This window comes from Hippopotamus amphibius, chromosome 4 (genome assembly GCF_030028045.1).
Source record: "Hippopotamus amphibius kiboko isolate mHipAmp2 chromosome 4, mHipAmp2.hap2, whole genome shotgun sequence".
NCBI classification, from domain to species: Eukaryota; Metazoa; Chordata; class Mammalia; order Artiodactyla; family Hippopotamidae; genus Hippopotamus; species Hippopotamus amphibius.
The window spans coordinates 45,349,376-45,369,877 of record NC_080189.1 but is presented as its reverse complement, the minus strand read 5'-3'; the positions used below and the strand labels follow the sequence as shown (position 1 = coordinate 45,369,877).

Sequence of the window (20,502 nt, the reverse complement as noted above, 5' to 3'; positions counted from 1 at the left end):
AACTGTAGGGTGCTTGGCATTGTAAGCATCACCATCACCTTGACTTTGTACAGATTTCACCTCCTAGCTTGGAAGTGGAACAGTCACAGCTAGTTTGAGTGTCCAGTTTAGGGAGATCATAAATCAGTATTTTCTATCTATTATAGTAACTTTTTGCAATGGAAAGTAGCTCCCATGTGATGTATATTCCAAACTAGGCACATGACATTGTTTCAAGAATTCCTTTTTAGTTAATAAGGCATTTTCTTTCAATTAAGTGCCAATGGCCATGGAACAGAGTCCTCCTAAGACTGCATTTTAAACATTGTCACAATTCTAGAAAAGAAAGAAAACAGAAATGATTTCCTGGGAAAATAAAGATGCAACTACACATTTTCTAAAGTTGAATCTTCACTTAACCATTTCTGATGTTATAAATCATAATCACTTAAGATATAAAGATAATCTAAAATATTCTTAATGTTCATTTTAACCTACTTAAAAACCTTGGACTTGGGGGAGGAAGTTAACACGCTATCTGTGAAGTGGGACAGTACACCACCCAGAGTTCATTGAACCTGCAACTGCAGAACTGCAGATAGGGCCCGCTATAAAGCTCTATGGACTTAGAGAAGGGTCAGTGCCCCTAACCCCCATGTGTCCAAGGGTCAACTGTACACCCTCGCCATCTTGCTCCCCTGTAATAACACAGAAAAAAATCTAGTTAAAATGGACATCATTATTACGGGGTAGCACAAGGGAGTTCTTATTAATATACAGAACAGTTCTGTATATTAATTATGGTATAATCATAAATATATACATGATAAAATTTAATAGAACTACATATAACACCTACCAAAAAATGAGTGTATATAAAAGGTGATGAAATCTGAGTAAGGCCTATAGTCTAATTAATTGCACTGTGCCAATGTCAGTGTCCTAGTTTTGATAATATACTATACTTAAATAAGATGTTACCACTGTAGGAAGTTGGGTGATGGGTATACAAGGAACTCTCTGTACTATTTCTGTAACTTCTTCTGAGTCTATAATTATTTCAAGATAAAAAGTTTTAGAAAGTGGATATCATTCATTCAAACAAAGATTTATTTTAGTACCCTAGGATACAGAGATAAAAGACTCATAGAGGAACAGGAACATGGGAGGAAAAGACCCAAGCAAATCAACAGTAGGGTAAATTCTGTGAAAGCAATATGCACACAGTGTTATAAGAATACATAAGAAGAACAAGAAAATCAAAGTTTTTTCAGCAAAAGTGGCGCAGGGTAGGTAGAAAAAGAAGGGAACCAGCAGAGGAACATAGCAGGGGTCAAGGACAGAGGTTTAGCCAAACAAGCTGGTAGGTTTCACTATTATGTTTTCATTGTACACAGTATTTTTAACTCACACCCCTTCTGATGATTATAATTAATTTTTTTTATAATATAAGCTCCATGAACATAGAAGCCCTTTTCATATCTTGTTGACTCTCCAATGCCTTACACAGCTAGTGTCTAGGCACTCATAAATATTTGCTGGGTGAACAAGGTCATTAGCCATGACTAGAACATGGAGTATTTGTGGGGGAATGACAGGGTATCTGGAGAGGAAAGCAAGAGGTAGATACAGATCATGAAATTGCTTATAGGTTGTTTGGACTCTATCCAAAAGTTAATGGGGACCTAGCACTGGAATCAGTTTTGTGTTTTAGAAAGACAGTAGGAATAGCAGAGTAGAAGCAAAAAGTAGCAGTGTCCCAAAAAGTCAAAATGCAACCTGAGCAGTCTGCATGTTAGCAGAGGAAGGCAAGCTAGGCTATTAGTAATTGCAGGTCTCACTCAAGGGATAGTATGTCTGCCAGCCTCTGAGTGTCTGAGGGCTTTGTTCTGCACCAATGATAATAAAAACAAAACAAAATCTAACTCTTGGTGAGTACTTATTATGTGCCAGGCACTTTATATTAATTCGTTTGATCCTTACAACAGCTATATGAGTTTTCTGTTATTGTCTCCACTTTACAGTTGAAGTGACTGAGGCACAAAGAAGTTGAGTAACTCACTCTAGATCACACTACTAATAAATTAGCAGAGCCAGGATTAAAATCTAGGCTGTCTGGCACCAGAGTTTATGATTTTAACTACTCTTTTACTGCTTTCTTTCCTCCTAGCCATTGCTTCCTTCTGTCACTTGGAATATTAGGAACTACCATATCATCTCAGCAACATGGCTTAAGTAGTATGAGCAGGAATGAAAAGGAGGTGATTTTTCATCTCCCTTCTCTTGGATTAACAGATAGGAAAAATATTTCCCAGAATCTTCAGCAAAGTTCCTCTTATATTGATATCTTCTTTCCCAGGATAATGAGATTGCTGTAATTGATTTTCAGACATTGATGGGGCTAGAGGGGGAAACGACTCACTTTCTCTGAGCACACTGCTTTTCTTTATCTGCACAAAATTGTGGTTCTCCCAATAAGGAAGAAGTAGGTGAGACCACTGGTAAAACCACCAACACTACCTGCTACAAAGACAATCAACCCATGAGACCAACGTGGTAAACAAGAGTATCCTACAGGAAGGTCACTGGACTGGGTTTTATCCTCAACTTGCCATTCAGTAGCTACATTTTCCTGGCAAGTTATTTAACCTCTCTGAGCCTATATCCTCATATTAAAAAAGGGCATACTATGCCTTAAGATTGTATAAGGATTCAAGACAATATAAAGTGCCTAGCACACAGTGGTCATTTAATAAGTAACAGTAATTAAAATTATGTTCTTTTCCACATGTGAAACAGAGAATTACTATATGGTCCAGCAATTCCACTACTAAGTATATACGCAAAAGAACTAAAAGCAGGGACTCAAGCATATATTTGTACACCCATGTACATAACAGTATGATAGCCAAAAGGTAGAAACAAATGTCCATCAATAGATGTATGGAGAGGGACTTCCTAGGTGGTGCAGTGGTTAAGAATCCGCCTGCCAATGCAGGGGACACAGGTTTGATCCCTGCCCCAGGAAGATACCACATGCCAAGGAGCAACTAAGCCCGTGTGCCACAACTATTGAGCCTGTGTGCCACAACTATTGAAGCCCATGCTCCTAGAGCCCATGCTCCGCAACAAGAGAAGCCACCAAAATGAGGAGCCTACGCACCACAATGAAGAGTAGGCCCTGCTTGATGCACCTAGAGAAAGCCCGTGTGCAGCAATGAAGACCCAACACAGCCAATAAAAATAAATACATAGATACATAAATAGCTAAGTAAATAAATTTATAAAAAAATAGATATATAGAGAAACAAAATTTGATATCTACATTGGAATATTATTGCAATGGGAATAGACTATTATTCAGCCTTTAAAAAGAAGAAAACCAACACATGCTACATTATGGATAAACCTTGAAGACATTATGCTGAGTGAAATAAGATAGGCAGAAAAGGATAAACGTTATATGATTCCACTTATATGAGGTAGACAGAGTAGTCAAATTCATAGGACAGAAAAGTAGAATGGTAGTTGTCAGGGACTGGTGGGAGGAGAATGAGGAGTTCCTGTTTAGTGCATACAGAGTTTCTGTTTGGGGATGATGAAAAAATTCTGAATACAGATAGTGGTGATTGCACAACATTGCGAATGTACTTAATGCAACTGAATTGTATGCTTAAAATGATAATTTGTTAGTACATTTTACCAAAAAAAAAAAAGGTTAAAGCAAAACAACAACAAGAAAACATTGGAGAGAGGCCTGGCTTTGTCACTTACTAGATCTGTGATCTAACGCAGATTACCTAACCTACCCAAGCCTCAGTTTCTTCATTTATAGATTGGGAAAAATAATATTAGTACCTACTTCCTGGCTCTATTGTGATATTAAAGTGAGATAACTTGGCAAAGTATTACTTTGTCTTATGCTTAATTCTTCTTGGCTTCAAAGGAAAGTACTCTAATTCTAAAAATCATGAAAGTCTTTAGTACTCTATCTAGCAAAACTGTTACTGTCACAGTGGCAGAGAGAAAATGTGCATTTTTAATAGTTGGCTGGATTGTATGGTAGGAATATGTAACTTTAGTTTTGTAAAAAACTGCCACACTCTCTTCCATAGCAGCTGTACCATTTTGCATTCCCACCAGCAGTGAGGGAGAGTTACTGTTGCTCTACATCCTCACTAGCCTTTGGTGTTGTCGGTGTTCCAGATTTTGGCCATTCCAACAGGTGTGTAGTTGTATCTCGTTTTAATTCTCATTTCCCTAGTGACATAATGATGTGGAACATCTTTTCACATGTTTACTTGCCATTTGTATATCTTCTTTGGTGAGGCATCTGTTAAGGTCTATGACCTCTTTTTAAATAGGGGTGTTGAATCTCAGGTGTCCTCATCTTAAAATAGAGATGATAATAATAACACCCATTTGGAATCCTGAGCAGAAAACACACAGTTCACTAACAGGACCTTAATGCAAAAACAGCAACCACCATCTAACCTCAGACACCCCACCCAACACAAAAATGCCTCAGTTGGCACAAAAACATCCTTACATCAGAAGTCTAGTTGGAATCTATGGACCAGGTAGTACCACTCTATGTTTCATTCTTAACATCTTCTAGCACTGCCTCAAATTCAAAGGTTCCCTGTAAGCTGGCATTTCTGGGACACTTTCATTCCAGTCCTTCTCCCTGCTGACCTACCTACCAGCTCTTTCAACCATGCAACCTGGAAGCCCTGTTTGGCTAAGCACAAGCCACCATATCCCTCACCCTATTTACTGAATAGTTATTGAAGCTTGTTCCCTCCTAAGAACACTCCTGTCCTGAGCTGCCCTCATAAGGAGGGTCTTCATTCTCCCACGCACTCCAGGGCTGAGACATGGCAACTAGCATGTGGCAGATCCAAGTTTTCTGGGGACTGAAGATTATAAAATTTGGGGGACTCTTTAAAAAAAATCACATTAGGAATATAAACATCTTGTGATGTTTCTATCTCTCACCTTGCTGGTCAATTTGCCACATTCATTGAGGACATGGGAACCTCTAAACGACTACAATATGAAAGTCGTGAAATGAAGTAGAATACAGCGGGGCCCTCCTGGGTACAAAAGCCTTTCTGTGACCACCATTTCTGGTTTGTAGAAAAATATTTTAGTCTAGATTTTCCCTAAGTTCCAAAGAGCAGATTCAAACAGTTACTAACTAGGGAAGTGAGGGAACACAGAAACAAAGGAAAAGCAAGCTCAACATAACTTTTTCCATGATTGTTAGCTTAAGCTAATGCCTTGATTTATGACTCCAAACTGTCCAGATAATGTCCTGTGGCTTCAACCAGCTAGCCTCAAGCAGACTTAAAATTGATGACACCTGGAGGGTCAGTTAAGAACTGAAGCTCCTGAACCATCACAGAGGCTCTAAGTACAGAATAAAATGTCTCAACTATTGATTTTGCTCTCTCCTAGAAAGCAGTTAAGAGATCACAAGACCACGATTTATTAGCTTGCTTTGCAGGAACACATATATCAATCATAGTCACCAATGACACATCAAGTCACAGGAATCCAGGAAGTCTGCCACTAAGGTCTTATCAGGAAGCTGAAATCACAAAGAACTTTTACCTTTGTTGCCTTTAAAAACCTTGCACCACTTTGAGACCTCCCTGGTGGTGTAGTGGTTAAGAATCCACCTGCCAATGCAGGGGACACGGGTTTGAGCCCTGGTCCAGTAAGATTCCACATGCTGCAGAGCAACCTAGCCCGTGTGCCACAACTACTGACCCTGCGCTCTAGAGCCCTCGAGCCACAACTACTGAGTCCATGTGCGAAAACTACTGAAGCCCGCATGCCTAGAGCCCGTGATCCACAAGAGAAGCCACTACAATGAGAAGCCAGCACACCACAATGACTAGCCCACAACTAGGGAAAGCCCATGCGCAGCAACAAAGACCCAACACAGCCAAAACAAACAAACAAACAAAAACCAAAAACCTTGCGCTCCAGCCAGCCAGCAAAATGGATCTGAGATGAGTCCAGGTCTCCCATCTTTTGGGTTGGTGCCTCTTTGACAAATACTGTAAACCTTTCTTTGCTCCAAACTCTGATATTTCATTTTATTTGGCCTCACTGTGTGCCAGGTACACAAACTTGGGTTCAACAACAGAGGGGGTGACTCATACAAAACCCCAGCCTCCCAGATCTTTTCCTTTCTCAGTGCAAATGACCTTCATGACCACAGGACTTCAGCAAACCAATGGCTACGCTGTGGACCTTGTTACAACTTAACAACTGCTCCAACTCTGAAATCCTAAACTTTAAATTTCCATTCTCAGATCACAAATGCCCTCCTCTAGCTCTTTCATTCTCATGTATAAGACCTCCATTACTTTTTCTTAACTTGATCAGCTCATCTCTGACATTACTTTCTCTTCCTGACTACATGCTAGGCCACTAAGTAGGGTGAGGTGAGGCACCTAGGGAGCACAATTTATGGAGGCACTCACACTCAGGGTCACACAAGTGCAGGGTATACATCATGTGTCATGATGTATTACTTTAACTTCTCACCATTACACTGAACTTCTTTGAACCTTTGACTTCTCTTCCCACAAGCCCTAAAAAGCCACAGTCCTTGATCCATCTAACCATTGTGTCTCTCCCAAGTGACTGAAAATGACTAGGCAAGTGACACAACACTGCAGATGAAGGCCAATGCAAATTACTGAATCCCACCTTAGGTCAGCTCGCAACTCTCCTAGCAGCTCTTTTGCATGTCTGTAAATTACTGCTCTTTCCAATCCATGGGGAAATACGGCAGACATTGTTAGTACTATTCCTGCCCCTCTTGACTGAAAATATAGTAATAACAAGGTCATCAGATGCTAATGCACTCAAATTCCTGCCTTCAGGATTTCATTTCCCTCCGACCTCAGACTTTCTTCTGTCCAAGGCCATGCACTGCAACCAGTTCTGGCTACTCTCTCGTTCTCAGAACATCGTCCTAACAGCCCTCTCTCTCCACTATTGGTAATGTCTCCCAGTCTCTCTATCCCCGAGACAAATATACCTCAAATTCTTTTTTCAAAAACGAAACTCACAATCCTGCTTACACCCCATCTCCCCTGCACTACTGTTCTATGGCATTGGTTCCACTCGCACACAGAGTACTCTGTATGTGCCAGCTTCCTCTTCTAACTGCCCATCCATCACCCCACAGACGACTTTCAGCGCCTTCCAGTCCCACCACTTCCCCCGACCACTAGCATCCTCATTGCCAGAGCCCTTTCCCCCGAGATGTTGCTCTTAGCAGCATTAAGCACACTTGTTCACCCCACCTGTGTGAATCTTCTTCCCCTCAGATCTGTCCTCCATCCAAGTTGACCTCCTTCCTCTCTGCCTCTGCTCGGTCAGCTTCTTTTCCTTAAGTGTCAGCGGCTTTAAGCTCAACGAAGGAAGGAGCCCAGGAGCTCAGAGGAGTAGCCATCACCCGTCCTAACTCAACACACTCAGAGGAGGGGGCAGTCCGGGAGACCGAGGGGGACAGACGGGCTCTGTCCTCTAGAAGAGCCAAGGCCAAGGGCACCCCGAGGCAGCGTGCAGAGGACTGCTCTCCTTCATCAAGTCTCACCACTGGCTTCTTCCAGCGTCTTCAGTGGGAGCCTCCGGGTACAAGGGCTTGCACAGGACACATGCGCAGAATGGCCAGGGGCGGGGATGGGGGCGGTGCCTACGGAAGAGGCTGCACGTGCCGTCTAGTTGCCCAAATAAAGGCTGGAGCCTCCGCCAAGGGCAGCATAGACCCTCCCGGTTACAGAGGTCGGACCAGTGTGGGTCGTGTGCGCCACCATAGAGGCTGCCAGTCGCAGAGGTCCAGCTAGAGCAGGTCGGTGTCTTGAATGGGAGTGCGGGTCGTGCTGGGCGCGGGGGTGCAGGGTGTGGGGGTCGTGGGGACAGACTGGCTTGCGGGGAGAGGGGTGTATTATGAGACGCGGAGCCCCGGGCCCTGGACTCCTGGACTGAGGACAGGTTCTGCCCAGGCGGAGGCTGGGGGGCAGGCTCGAGAGGCTGCAGACAGGGGCAGTGCAGCCGGGGCCTAAGCCCCCCTCTTCTAGAGCAGCCGCTGGGCATGGCCCCTGGCGTTTGGCGCCCAGCACTGGGTACCATGCGCCTCCAAGGCCTCATCTCCCCAAGGTGCTCCTCCCTGGGGAGCCAGACTTGCTCAGCACCACGCGGGCCCGGGGCTCTGGGCGCTGCTCCCTTGGTCGTAACGCAGGGCAGCGCCCCATGTCCCCATCCTAGGCAAGTGGGGAGAGAAAGTAAGGGACCTGCCACCCATTCTCCCAGTTCTGATGGAGGACAAGGATGGCTTTCTTCCTTCACAGCCCTTTACTGGGCAGAGTGCAGGTCTCTTTTCCTAACCACAAACACCTGTTTTTCAGCCTGGAAAATGAACTCTTCAGGAAACAACGAAAATTGTGAGGGCAGTAACTCCAGACCTTTCTTTTATGTGTACCCCATGGCCCAACAGCCTCTCCTGGGTCCCTGGTACCAGAATCCCACCTATAATCCACTCTGCGTTCCTGGGGCAGGTAAGGAATCTGAATCCCCAAAGAGGTTCATTGGGATTAGGGACCCTCCCTGTAAACCCAAGCCTGAAGGTTTTCTAACACCCGTGTCCATTACCTCCCCTTCCTCACCCTGTGCTCACGCCAAGGAGATTGTGGCAGTGCATGGGGCAGTGTTCCTAGTTCCGGTTAACAGGGAACATTCGAATTCTAGCTATATGCCTGTTCCTCTGCTAAATCCTAGAAATCGGTTTTCTCATTTGACCTCAACCCATGAGCTAGGTATTGTTGCTGTCTTTGCTCTCCAAATGAGGGAACTGAGGCTCCCAGCCAGTGACTGGCCCAGGGTCACAAAGTAATCCAACCAGAGCCTCCTTGTGTTGTGAGACCAGTCTGGCTGCAAGAGCACTTTAGAGCTCCTAGTCCCTATACTTTTTTTGACAAGGCCTAAAGGTTCTAAAAGCTGTTATGGGGAGGTCAGAAAAGTACTCTGGAGGAAGAATGACCAGCAAGACTTGAAAATGTTTGGAAGGGAGACCTCGAGGATTTCATTCAGTGCATGGGGGGAAGAGGCTTTAGGCAGGCGGGAGGATCAATGGGGTGATTCTCCCATCTCCACCTCCCAGTAGGAAAGATAATGTTAAACTTGCTCTTCTGAGTATCCTGCTGGAGATAAAGCATAAAGCGTGCTGTATATACTGTGTAACTTTTCCAAGGAGAAAACTAGGTGTGATGATGAGAGCTTTTGAATTCATCAGTCACTGTTCCAGCTCAATAGTAGTCACAGTCTGAGCAAGAGGGACTTGTGCCAGCTTATGGCCTGTGACCTACAATTCTTCACTGTGTCTCTACCTGGCAGATGTTGGGCTAGCCCCTACACATGAGCCAGTTCCTTCAAGAAATTTTACTATGTATAAATTCTGGGCTCTGTTTCTCTGGAGATCACCTAATTAGTACAGATGTTGAAATGCTATTTTGAAATGGTGCAGAGAAAGGAACTGTGTGAGGAAAAGTGTTGAGTACAGAGGGTAGGAAGTTCTGAGAGAAAGCAAATTATATTGTATCTTCAACATTCTTTGAATTAACAGGTTGAGATGCTATACCTCTGTGGTTTTTCCACACCATTCCACTTAAGGTTATTTATCCTTTAGAGCTGTGGTTTAGGAGAAGTAAAGTGGTGAGTGCTGGGAGTAGGAATAAAATTTGTACTTTTTAAAAAAATTGCAACATAATTCAGATTTTAGTGAAGAAAGAAATGTATAAAATTCCAAGAGTGAAGCCACTTCTGGTTGGCTAGATGGGGACTCAAAACACATAATTCATTTTTTAGTCTGTTTCCTTCTATTTCTAGGTTTTGGCTTTCTCTGTGTTGGCTTCATTGTCAGCCATTATTTCAAAGCAGCAAAGATGGTCACAGCATTTCCAGGCCTGTAATGATTCTGTGACTAGTGATCCAAGAGAAGAGCCCACACTTCCAATATTTTCAACAAGAGTTCCAAATCTGACCCTCCATGGACTGGCTTTGAAGTTATCTGTCTCTGTAGTTACATGAACTTCCTTCTGTGGCTTCTAACCTCTTATGACAATGTTGAAACCCAAGCTGAGATTTCCTTTTCCTTCAATAAAGGAAAATACACATAAGCATATGCTTATACAAATAAATTAAGCCAGATAGTAGAGGCACACGAATACATTCCTCAACAGTGAAACTGAGTTCATAAGATCAACTGCACAATATTGGGTAAATTGCTTCATGAACACTGATTTGAATATAACTATTGCTTCTTTTACATAGCTGGTAGACGTTTTATCTTAGCTTCATTTGTCAGTTGTACAGATCTGTCTCGCAAAGTCAAATGCCTTTCCCCAAAATGTATGAGAGAAATATGTCTGGCATTATTGACACCACTGCAGTGGTTACCCCTAAAGTTTGGAAATGGGGGAAGATGTGTGTGAATGAATAGTGCTGAATACATTGGCTTAGAAAGGATTTTAAATCCAAAGAACTTTTGTTCCCTTTTGCTCTGTAAGGCCTGATTTTATTTTTTTATTATTTATTTATTTTCTTATTTATTTTATTGGCTGTGTTGTGTCTTTTTTTTTTTTTTTTTTTTTTTAGCTGTGCGCGGGCTTTCTTCAGTTGTGGTGAGTGGAGCAGGGATCAAACCCGTGTCCCCTGCATTGGCAGGCGGATTCTTAACCACTGCGCCACTTAGGAAGCCTTGATTTTATTCTTTTTGCAACCATGACAAGCCTGAGTTATGCCTGGTATACGCTTGGTCTCTTTTAAAAGGCTACAGAGTAGGGGCTGATATTCTTAATATGCCAACGAACCAACCTGGGAACCAACCAGCTGGAACAGATGCCTACTCTAGTGCTGTTCTAGTGTGAAGAAGGGTTCTGAAGGCCCCACTGTTCTAGTTATTGCTCCTTCATTGGTTGACTCCTGCGGATATCCAGGGAGGAACTGGCAGCTGTTACCAACTGATGTAGAGAAAACTCAATATTTTAACAATTGGTGAGGCTGGACAGGTGTGTACTGGTTGAATGTTGTGACTGGCTGTAGGAGACAAAATGGCTAACTATCCCATTCTCTTTCTAGGTTTCACAAATGGAAGTCTGTACTTTCCATATCCAGTGGTGCTCAGTGAGTATCCTGGCTTCCTCGTCCCTCAGTCCCTGTTGCCCACTACTCTTAACCGAAGACCCACAGTCCCTATGTTTTATAACACAGCGCAATTCTGAGAATATGGTGGCTATGGGAGAAAAATGAAAACGAAACACACACAAACTGAACCTCAACAGGCTGAAAACATGAATAAAAAACAAGGCATGCACTCAGAAGGTGACAGCCGTGACACAGAGAGAGTGACCAGTATCCCTACTACTAATATTGACATTGAAACGGACAACACTCATCAAGAAACAGATGGGGCTTTGACTTCTGTTGCCCAGAAGAGGGAGCTACATGGCAAGAGCCCTTCTAATAACACTCTGTATAGAAACACACCACAAGCAATCTATGCATCCGAGAGAGAACAAAGGAGGCTAGAACAGGGCAAAGGATCCTCTATAATAAAACTCTGGAAATCACTGAAAGAAACTGTGGGTTCGTATGATGTAGCTTATGGTAAAGCCATGCCAGAGAACATGCTGCAGCACGACAGAAGTTCACAGGGTCCCTGTGAAAGTAGAGGTGTGCTCGGTAACCCCCCTGAGGTTGGCGACTGCCCTGCGCAGGAAGATAATGGACACAGAGCTCTCCAGCTGGAGCAGTGTCCTGCTGTTAGAGATGATGAGATGTTAGAGTCAGGATCTGTCAACGAGATGAACGTCAGTGAAGAAGAGAAGCGATATGCAGCTGTTTCCCAAAACCCATCACCTCCAAATGACACAGGTGAGATCCAGCATAGCCTGAACTCAAAATTGGACCAGTCTACTGGAGATATCAACAAGCTTCATCAGGAATGGCCACTCTGTGCCAGTGTGGAAGCAGTTAAAGGCCCGAGCCTACATTCAGAATCTCAGAAACTCCTTGCTGTAGGGGAAAGTATGCCAGAGAACAGCAGTCATGGCTTCTCTGAGAATGTGAGTGAAGAGGAAGAGGTAGAGAGCAACAGATACCCAGAGGGGGGTGTTCCATCCCCTACCTGCTTGGCCCAGCTCAACAAAGTAGATGCGGCCACCCAGTGTGATACAAGTTGGTTTGACACACAATCGGAGAAATCCCACGAGCTGTCACCAGAAAGTGGCAGGAAGGGAGGAGAACAGATGCGGAACAGAAACCAGGATGAAGATGAAGTTGATGAGGTAGAGAACAATGGCTGTGAGGGGGACGTTCCCTCCCCTTCCTTGTTGGCCCAGTTTGCCAAAGTAGTTGAAGGAATCCAGTGTGACATGAGTTGGTATGAAGCACAGGTAGAGAAATCCCCCCAGCAGATGCCTTCCAGAGGTGAAGGGACCTCCCCAGACAGTACAACCAAAGCATCATGGGAAAAAACAGTGAGGAATAGGAAATTAAGTGCAGATAAAGATGACCTGATCGTGAACAATGAGACTGGGGAGGTGTATAATGAGAACTTGAAAATGTATTCAAAGATTAAAAAGTCTGTGAAAGGCAGGAAGCTGAAAGACCTGAGCAGCTTCTCAAAGGTTAAGACAGCCTATTTATTGAAGAAAAGTGCTGCCTTGACCATTGTGCTTGCTGAGGATTCAGAAGACTCTGAGTTGGAAGAGGAAGTTGAAATGGAAGAGGTAGAATGCCTCCTTGAAGAGTTGAGTCCACAGGGCCCTCTGACATCTTCCAAAGGAAGGTCATATCACAAGGCTGGCAGCATAATCAGGATGTCACCTGAGACCTCTGTCCCTCCACAACTTATGGTCTGGCCCACCAGAAATAAGTACAAGTTATTATGAGCTCATGGTGAATATGAGCGTGTGCCTGTGGTTTACCAGTTGAAACGACAGGATGGCTGTGGAAGCACTGGTGTCAGGCTCCAAAAAAAACACACCATGGCCAAGCCAGAGGGACTGCGGTCCAGGAGAGCCTCTCACGAATCACTGAAATGTAAGTGACTAGTGGGTTCATCCTATTTGGTTGTCTGTGGCAGTTCCATACCAAGTCCTGGATACAAAGGCAGCTGCAGATGAATAGCATTTCTCTGTTTTGAAAGTATGTTGTCACTTAAGCTGTAGGTGCCCACGGGCATAGGATTTGCAAAGAGACTCCTGTTAGAATTCCTGCATCCTAGGAAACTGCAATGCAATGTGAAACAAAGTGCTCTAGTATAGGCTTGTAAAGAGCTGGGTGGTGGTAAGGAGAGTTGGGCTGAGATAGTCAGGAGGACATTGATCCAGCTGCATTGCTGAGAATGGGCAGTCCATGTGGAGGCAGTGGATCTTCACACAGTTTTGGGTTCTGTGGTTTGGAGGTAAGAGGAGAAAGTTTGCAGTGGGATTGGAGGCAGCAGCATGAGCTCCAGAGGGCAGGATTCTGCTTGAGACCATCCTGCCAGAGGGAAGACTTGTGAGGAATTGGGAAAGAGGCCAAGGAGAATGGGGTAAAGTAGTAGTGTTTCTCTTCACTTACAGATTTTTATCCTGTAGGCAATAAGGGGCTAATCCAGACTGAGTAGAGAAATGAGACAAAGAAACATGCTTTGTCTTCAACCGGTAGTATTCTATGGTAGGAAGTAGTGGAGAGTGCCTATCTGGATTTTTTTTAATTTTATTTTTTGGCCCCATGGCATACAGGATCTTAGTTCCCTGACCAGGGCTTGAACCCGGGCCTCCTGCATTGGAAGGTGGAGTCTTAACCACTGGACTGCCAGGGAAGTTCCCTAAAACCAGTTTTATGCAACAAAAAGTATTGCAATTCAACAAAACAAAGTGGTGAGGGTACTGACTCACATGGGAGTATAAGATAGAGACATGTGAGAGGAGTAACACAATTGAATATTTTAAAAAGGACTGGAGTTTGAACTTGAGTACATAGTAAAAATGGTAATATCCATGGAAAAGAGTCAACTTGGGAAGAGAAGCTGTATTGCCTTTCCGTGTGGGTTGTGGGTGGGAGAAGCATTAAGATTGAGGGATTGGGACTAGCAGCCCGCCCACAGCTGGTTGAAGCTTGAGTTTGGGCCATCCTATGACTGGTTGGGACACAGCTGACAGAAGGGGGGAGGGCCCAAAGGAGAGCTTTGGGAGATGATTACATCTGGGGTGCAAAGAACGAAGCAAAGCAGGTAAGTGAAGAATGGGATGCATAAGGGCCCCAGGAAAGTTTAAATAAGTTCCAGTCTTAGTCCCCAAACCTACAAATTTAAGCCTACCACTTCCATTTAAAAGCTGGGGTATTGTCACACCTTAACTCTTGGCTGTTGTCATGACCTCATGCTCAGTAATTTGGAAGGGGTTTTTAAAAACAGGGTGACTTTACAATATGAGCAGAGTTTTTTTGGCTTTGGTATGTTTAGTCCCTGCTTATAAAAAAGGGCAAGAGAGTGTTCTGGGCCACTGTGCTTAGAGACCTCTTATGCATAAGAGATGGAAGCACTGTGTAAGCTCCGTAACAAATGGGACCATTACAGATGTGTGAGTCCTAGATCATGGTGTCTAACATTGTAAAGTGAATAAACTAAAACACTGGCCACCTTACCTTTAGTCTTCTCGAAGTCTTATCTGCTCCTGCATTCCCATGTCATTTTCCATCAGAGCGTGTATGAGTCTTTTTCTATTTTGGGAAATAACATTGGTTATACATTTACCCCTCCCTTCTTAATACTGTAGTTTAGTGGTTTCTCAGCACTTTCTCTTTTGGCCATGTCTGAAAGAAAGTCTGGGGAATTCCCTGGTGGTCCAATGGTTAGGACTCCTTGCTTTCACTGCCAGGGGCCCTGGTTCCATGCCTGGTTGGGGAACTAAGATTCCATAAGCTGCGCAGCACGGCCAAAATAAAAAGAAAAGTCTGACCGAGTCGTCCTGTGAAGATAATGGGAACTTCAGTTTACTCCAGGTTACAGAGTCAAGATTTTAATTTCCACACTGAAGGCTCTCTTCTATAAATTGTCTGTTATTATGTTTGCCAATGATATTTTTGCTGCCAAGAACTATAGAATGATATAGAATAGCATCATGAAAAACAGGTTAATTTCTTGAAAGATGTGTTGTTTTTTTATTTATTTTTTCCTTTTGGTTTTTAAGCAACTTGCATTATTTAATGTATGAATCACTTCTTCCCTCAGGTCACTGTGAGAGATCAAAAATCAAGGTCCCTTACAAAGTAACAGATGTGAGGCAGATGCTATAAAGTTTAGGAACTATCCAGCAGCTCTAGACGTTGATGTCTATTCTGTGTCCAGTTTGTCTTATGATTTGCTTTTTGGACTTTATTTGTTTGGGGTTTCCTACTTGGTGCCTGGTCTGCCCTCCAAAACTAACACTGCTTATGGGTAATGACAGACGGCAGAGTTCTACCTGGGTAACAGACATACCTTGTAAGGAAGGCCCTACCTTACAAGATTAGAGCCAAAGCCTTTCAATTCTGTGTAATGTTATTTTTATGCTGGTTTTCACACTTAACTCCTGATACTGTTAATGGTAGTATATTGTGGGTTACATGGGATTTTGTAAGTGATCCTGGCAGTTTCATTCTTGGTGTCCCAACTTAGAGCTGGGTACTAGAAGCTCAGTGTCTTCCTTAGGGGGCAGTAGCTTGACAGGCTTCCCTTCACACAGAGTCTTGGCATTGGGTAACCCTGCCTCACCTCAACTCCTAGTCCTGGAGTAGCTTGATGGCCCCTTAAGGGCCATTTCTGCCCTGGACTGGTCATAAAGGGAAGAATGATAACTAAGCTCAGGCAAAATGTCAAGACCTTTGGCTTTATCCTAAACATGGAAACTAAAGACACTGGTTATGATTCTCTGTATAATATCTTGAGTCTGTTACACAACTGATTTAAGGAAATGTATTCCATTGTTATTTCACAGGAAACAAATCACTGAGTTCCAGCTTCAAGGGAGAGCTAAATATTGCATATGTGATCTCGCTTGATTGAACTATTAAAGCATTATATCAGAAAACAAGTTAAGAAAACGTGACACTGTAGCGACTTTGGAACTATAAGTTGTAAAACAGCAAATGAATTGCAAAAGTGTGTGATTCTTAAGCATTTTCTTCTCTCAAAATGGCCACATCACTCATGACAGTACCAGCTGTCATGAATCGTTTGTCTTGTAATCTCCAAGGACCTTTACATAAGGAGAAAAGGATGGTGGAGCTGAGGACAGAATAAAAAGATTAAGCATTCCCCATAAAGAGGAACTATCTTGAAGATAGAAAGGATGCTGATTCATTTGTTTATAAATGGAGGCCAGGCACATAGTATAGGTCCACTGATAGATATTTCCATGGGTGGCCTGTAGCATCATATGTTTTACTTTCAACTAGAGTAGAGTCCTAGGAATAAAGGAAACTTTAGGCAAACAAAAGATCTTTATACTAAGAAACTAGGACCTAGATGGTCAATTTGTAGAACCAATCCCCCAATAAATGGTGTAGGTTAGGGCTGTGACTATGTCCTAAAAAGATTTTTATGTGGTTGGGGGCTTTCCCACAGTTATCTGAAAGAACAGGGCAGATGTGAGAAGATGGCGGTGCCTCCAAGAAAGGCTTTCTGGGGGATAGTATGGACAGTATTTTGATATATATGAATGGGTCCACTCAGTGTTGCTTCTGAGTTACCCTGTGATGAAAATGTCCTATAGAAAAATGTCCTTTAACTCCCTGTATTAACCGAGTATCCCTCAAGATGGATTAAGGAGATGGTAAAAAGTGATTAAGCACTGCATTTTTTCAGATGAGAAGCAAAAGATGTGTTTCCAAGGCTGGTCTTATGAGGCCCATGACTTTAACCCCTACTTAAAGATTTTTTTTAGATACTCCAAGAAAACACCTCACTCCTATCCCCACCCAAGGCTGGATTATGTGACACTCCTGTGTGTTCCAGTATCACCTGTCTTCACTTTCATAGCCCATTTCATGACATGACAGATGAAACTTGTAACATTCTTACCCTCATCAAAGGAGACCATATATTCCTTGGGGCCATGGATTAGTGTAGCCAATGCAGTATCCCCATGGAAGAGTATAGAGCCTCGGACAACATATATATTCAGGTATTTGTGAATGAATGGCTTAGTGTTAATTTATTAGATTAACAAACTGGGCCTTGTGGGTTGGACCCTGGAAGATGGGGAAGATGATAATGCCAGTATATGGAAGAGGAAGCACAAAGACAGAGGAGAGGACCAATGGACATTTTCCTGCTTTGTAATCCTCTCCAAAGTCTTGCCTTTATCCTAGAGGAGAGATGAAAGGTCAAGTATAAACCTGGAAAATGGAGTCTAAAATGAAGGATAATTCCTGACCACACCTACCTTCATCTACCCTAGTGGCCATTGTACCTCTGTGGCAGGTGGAGTTCCTTAGGACCAGACTCTAAGATGGATGCAGGAAATTTAATTTGGGTGCAGGAAAATTTAATGGGGAGTGCTTTAGGGAATAACATCTCTGAGGATACAAAGAAAGCATGATTAAGCAGAGAGGGGAGTCTGTGTGTGATGCAGGCACAACGAAGGCACTGGCCAATTCCACTGAGAGCTCATGAGTTGTAATGACCCCGCAGAATTTTCCCAGTTGGGGCAAAATCTTACACCCCTGTATAGACCAGTCATTGTGATGTAGGATGCCCCTGGAAATGAGTCATGGACTTGAATAGGGTAGCTGTCTTCAAGAAAGAACAATCCCTGGAAAGGGGAAGTTGTTTGCAACTGTTAACTGAAGTCAGCTGTTAATCAGCAGTTGGGAGAATAAATATTTCAGCCCTGAAGTCAGGGGTGGTAGTTAGGAGGCAAATACAAGGGGCACAATACAGCAGCCACTGCAACTTCCAAATCCTGTTCCAACTGGAAAACGTAACCATGCTTTTAATAAATTCCCACTAACAACACTATGTGTGGCGTGTTGTTAGAAGCTGAGACTACAACACAAAACAAGATGGTCTCTGCCCTCAAGAATCTTCCAGACATGTGGGCAGGCACTAATTACCACAATGTAGTGGCTTAAAACAATAACCATCAGCTTCTTTCTGGCCTGGCATGTAAAAAGATTAGAAGTCTTCACTCTGTCCTAACAAGTAAAAAGCTAAACAAACTAATCATCAAATCTTAAATCTGTCAGAAAATTGTGGTCACAGAGCACACCGCTGACCCAGAAATTGGAGAGATGGGCAGATGCAGAGTCAAAACTTACTGGTGCAGAAATCTCTGTGGGAACCAGTGCAGTGTTGGATACTTTGCTACCTGCCAGAAAAAAAACACCTCAGGTTTTAAAATTTTCATGTGTTCTGATCACCTAAATAGTCACCCTTTGAAAAGGCTAAACTGTCTTGTAACATAATCTAATCATCGGGGTAAAATCCCTTGAAGTAACAGTTCTACAGGTTTGGGCAGGAAACCTTGGGGACTGGTTTTACAGTTGTGCCTACCACAACCATGACAGGCTGATAAGATACGTTGGTAAAGGGAGGGCTGCTTCTTTTGACTTCCTTAATAGGAGTAGAGAGGACTGAGTTTGCGGGGAGAGGTTTTAGGATGAAGAAATTTGATCAGCTTTATGGGCTCAGCAGTCTGGGAATTAGAGCAGCAGAGGAAGAGTTTGGTTTGAGGTTCTTTTGGGTAAGCTGGGCAAAAAACCCCCACAGGTCAAGGGAGATAACAGGCTTAACTGATGGACCACAGAATGTAGGCCAGAAATAAAAGACAGAGAAACCTGGAGTGAGGGAGAAGGGATGGGAATTAACTTGCAGGGGCTTCAGTGAATGGAGAGATTCTAGTTAAAGCAGAAAGTGGAGAAAGGCTTTAGTATGACGTTAAACATTTAGATCAGTGGTTCTTCAAATCTGGTCCCCAAAACCAACAGCATCAGCATCATTTGGGAACTTGTTAGAAATGCAAATTCCCCAGTCCATTCCAGAATTAGAAAATCAGAGATTCTGAAACTAGGAGTAGGGCACCAGAATCTGTTTCAACAAGCACTCCATGTGATTTTGATACCCCATAAGCTTGAGAATCATTGATATTGTTCTTCCATATTGTAATAGAATGTTTATCACGAATGGGATGCCAGCAGGAGAAAGAAAATTCCTGGAAGGAGAATTTTCTGCTGCATGCTGAGCTAGAAATGCCAAGAATAAGTGTAAGGCATTGCTTGAATTAACTGGCCTTAGGGTTTTCAGGAAGAACAAGTCCTGGGCCATTTCAGCAAATTGTGTCATTGAGATAAACTTTTCAAGGCCAAGACTAGGAGCAGTTACTGAGGAGAGTATGGAAAGAGTCAGCCTGACCGCATCAGTTATTCTTTAAAGAGGGAGGAATCCAACCCCTAGGAAAAAAGGCTCGGGAGCGGGAACAGTGAGTTCCTGGGACCCTGAGTGATGAAAGCAGCAAGAGACCCTGATGGAGAGGAAAGGACACTTGCTCTGAAAGCACACTTGCTCATGAGCAAGATCTGTCTCCTTTGGCTCAGCAAGAACAGACGCCCTCTCCTAGCTGCAGGCACCGTCCCAACCTGCTGAGCTGCCTCAGCTGCAGCAGTCAGAGACAGAAGCTCTCGTGTAGGCTGTGCTTAGCCAACAGGATGAGGATATATTTTGGGATGAGGGTAGCTGACCCAGTACAGTAATTCCTAAATAATTTTTCTGAATTAATTATTCTGGGAATAATAATAATCATGGGACAATGGCAATAAGTGGTAAGGAAGTAAAAGACATGATTGTTCATTGTTATTATAGGATAGCCCTTCCCCCTAAAAAACTCAACCAAACATGACAGTGATTTATGAACTCAAGACTTCTATGTGCAGCAAAGACCAACATGCTTTACACTGCTGATTTGAAAAATGAAAAACAAAAACAGTGCAGACAAATGTGTATGGTATGCTAGCATTTGTGTTAAAAAAGAGAAAAAACATTTGCTTGTGATGCACAAAATATTTCTGGATGACTTCACAAGAGACTGGTAAAATTGATAGCCATTGGGAAAGGGAACTGAGTAGCTGGAGGAGAGAAAAGTTTTTCATGATTAAACCTTATATACCTTTTATAATTTTTTTTTTGACTGCACCACGTGGCTTGCAGGATCTTAATTCCCCGACCAGGGACTGAACCTGGGGCACGGCAGGTGGAAGTGCAGACTCCTAACCATTGGACAACCAGGGAATCCCCCTTATATACCTTTTAAATTTGGATTGTGTAAGTATAGTATTATGATTCAAAATAAATGAGTATTTTTTAAACAAATAAAATAATCAGCTTTTATAAGTCAAGCCTGAAATCTATGGGCATTAAGTAGCCCCACCATAGAAGGTGGAAGCTGCGGCAGCACCTGGAGGAGCTTCCCCAGAGAT

General features: G+C 43.2%; 1 protein-coding gene across 1 annotated transcript in view; it reads right to left on the bottom strand.

Moving 5' to 3' along the window:
* Positions 1-20,502, bottom strand: part of KBTBD2 (kelch repeat and BTB domain containing 2) — a 46,268-nt gene that overhangs the window by 25,535 nt on the left and 231 nt on the right. The window contains exon 2 of the mRNA XM_057732101.1: positions 14,695-14,769. The gene's annotated coding sequence lies outside the window, so the exon portion shown is untranslated. The remainder of the gene's footprint in view (positions 1-14,694; positions 14,770-20,502) is intronic.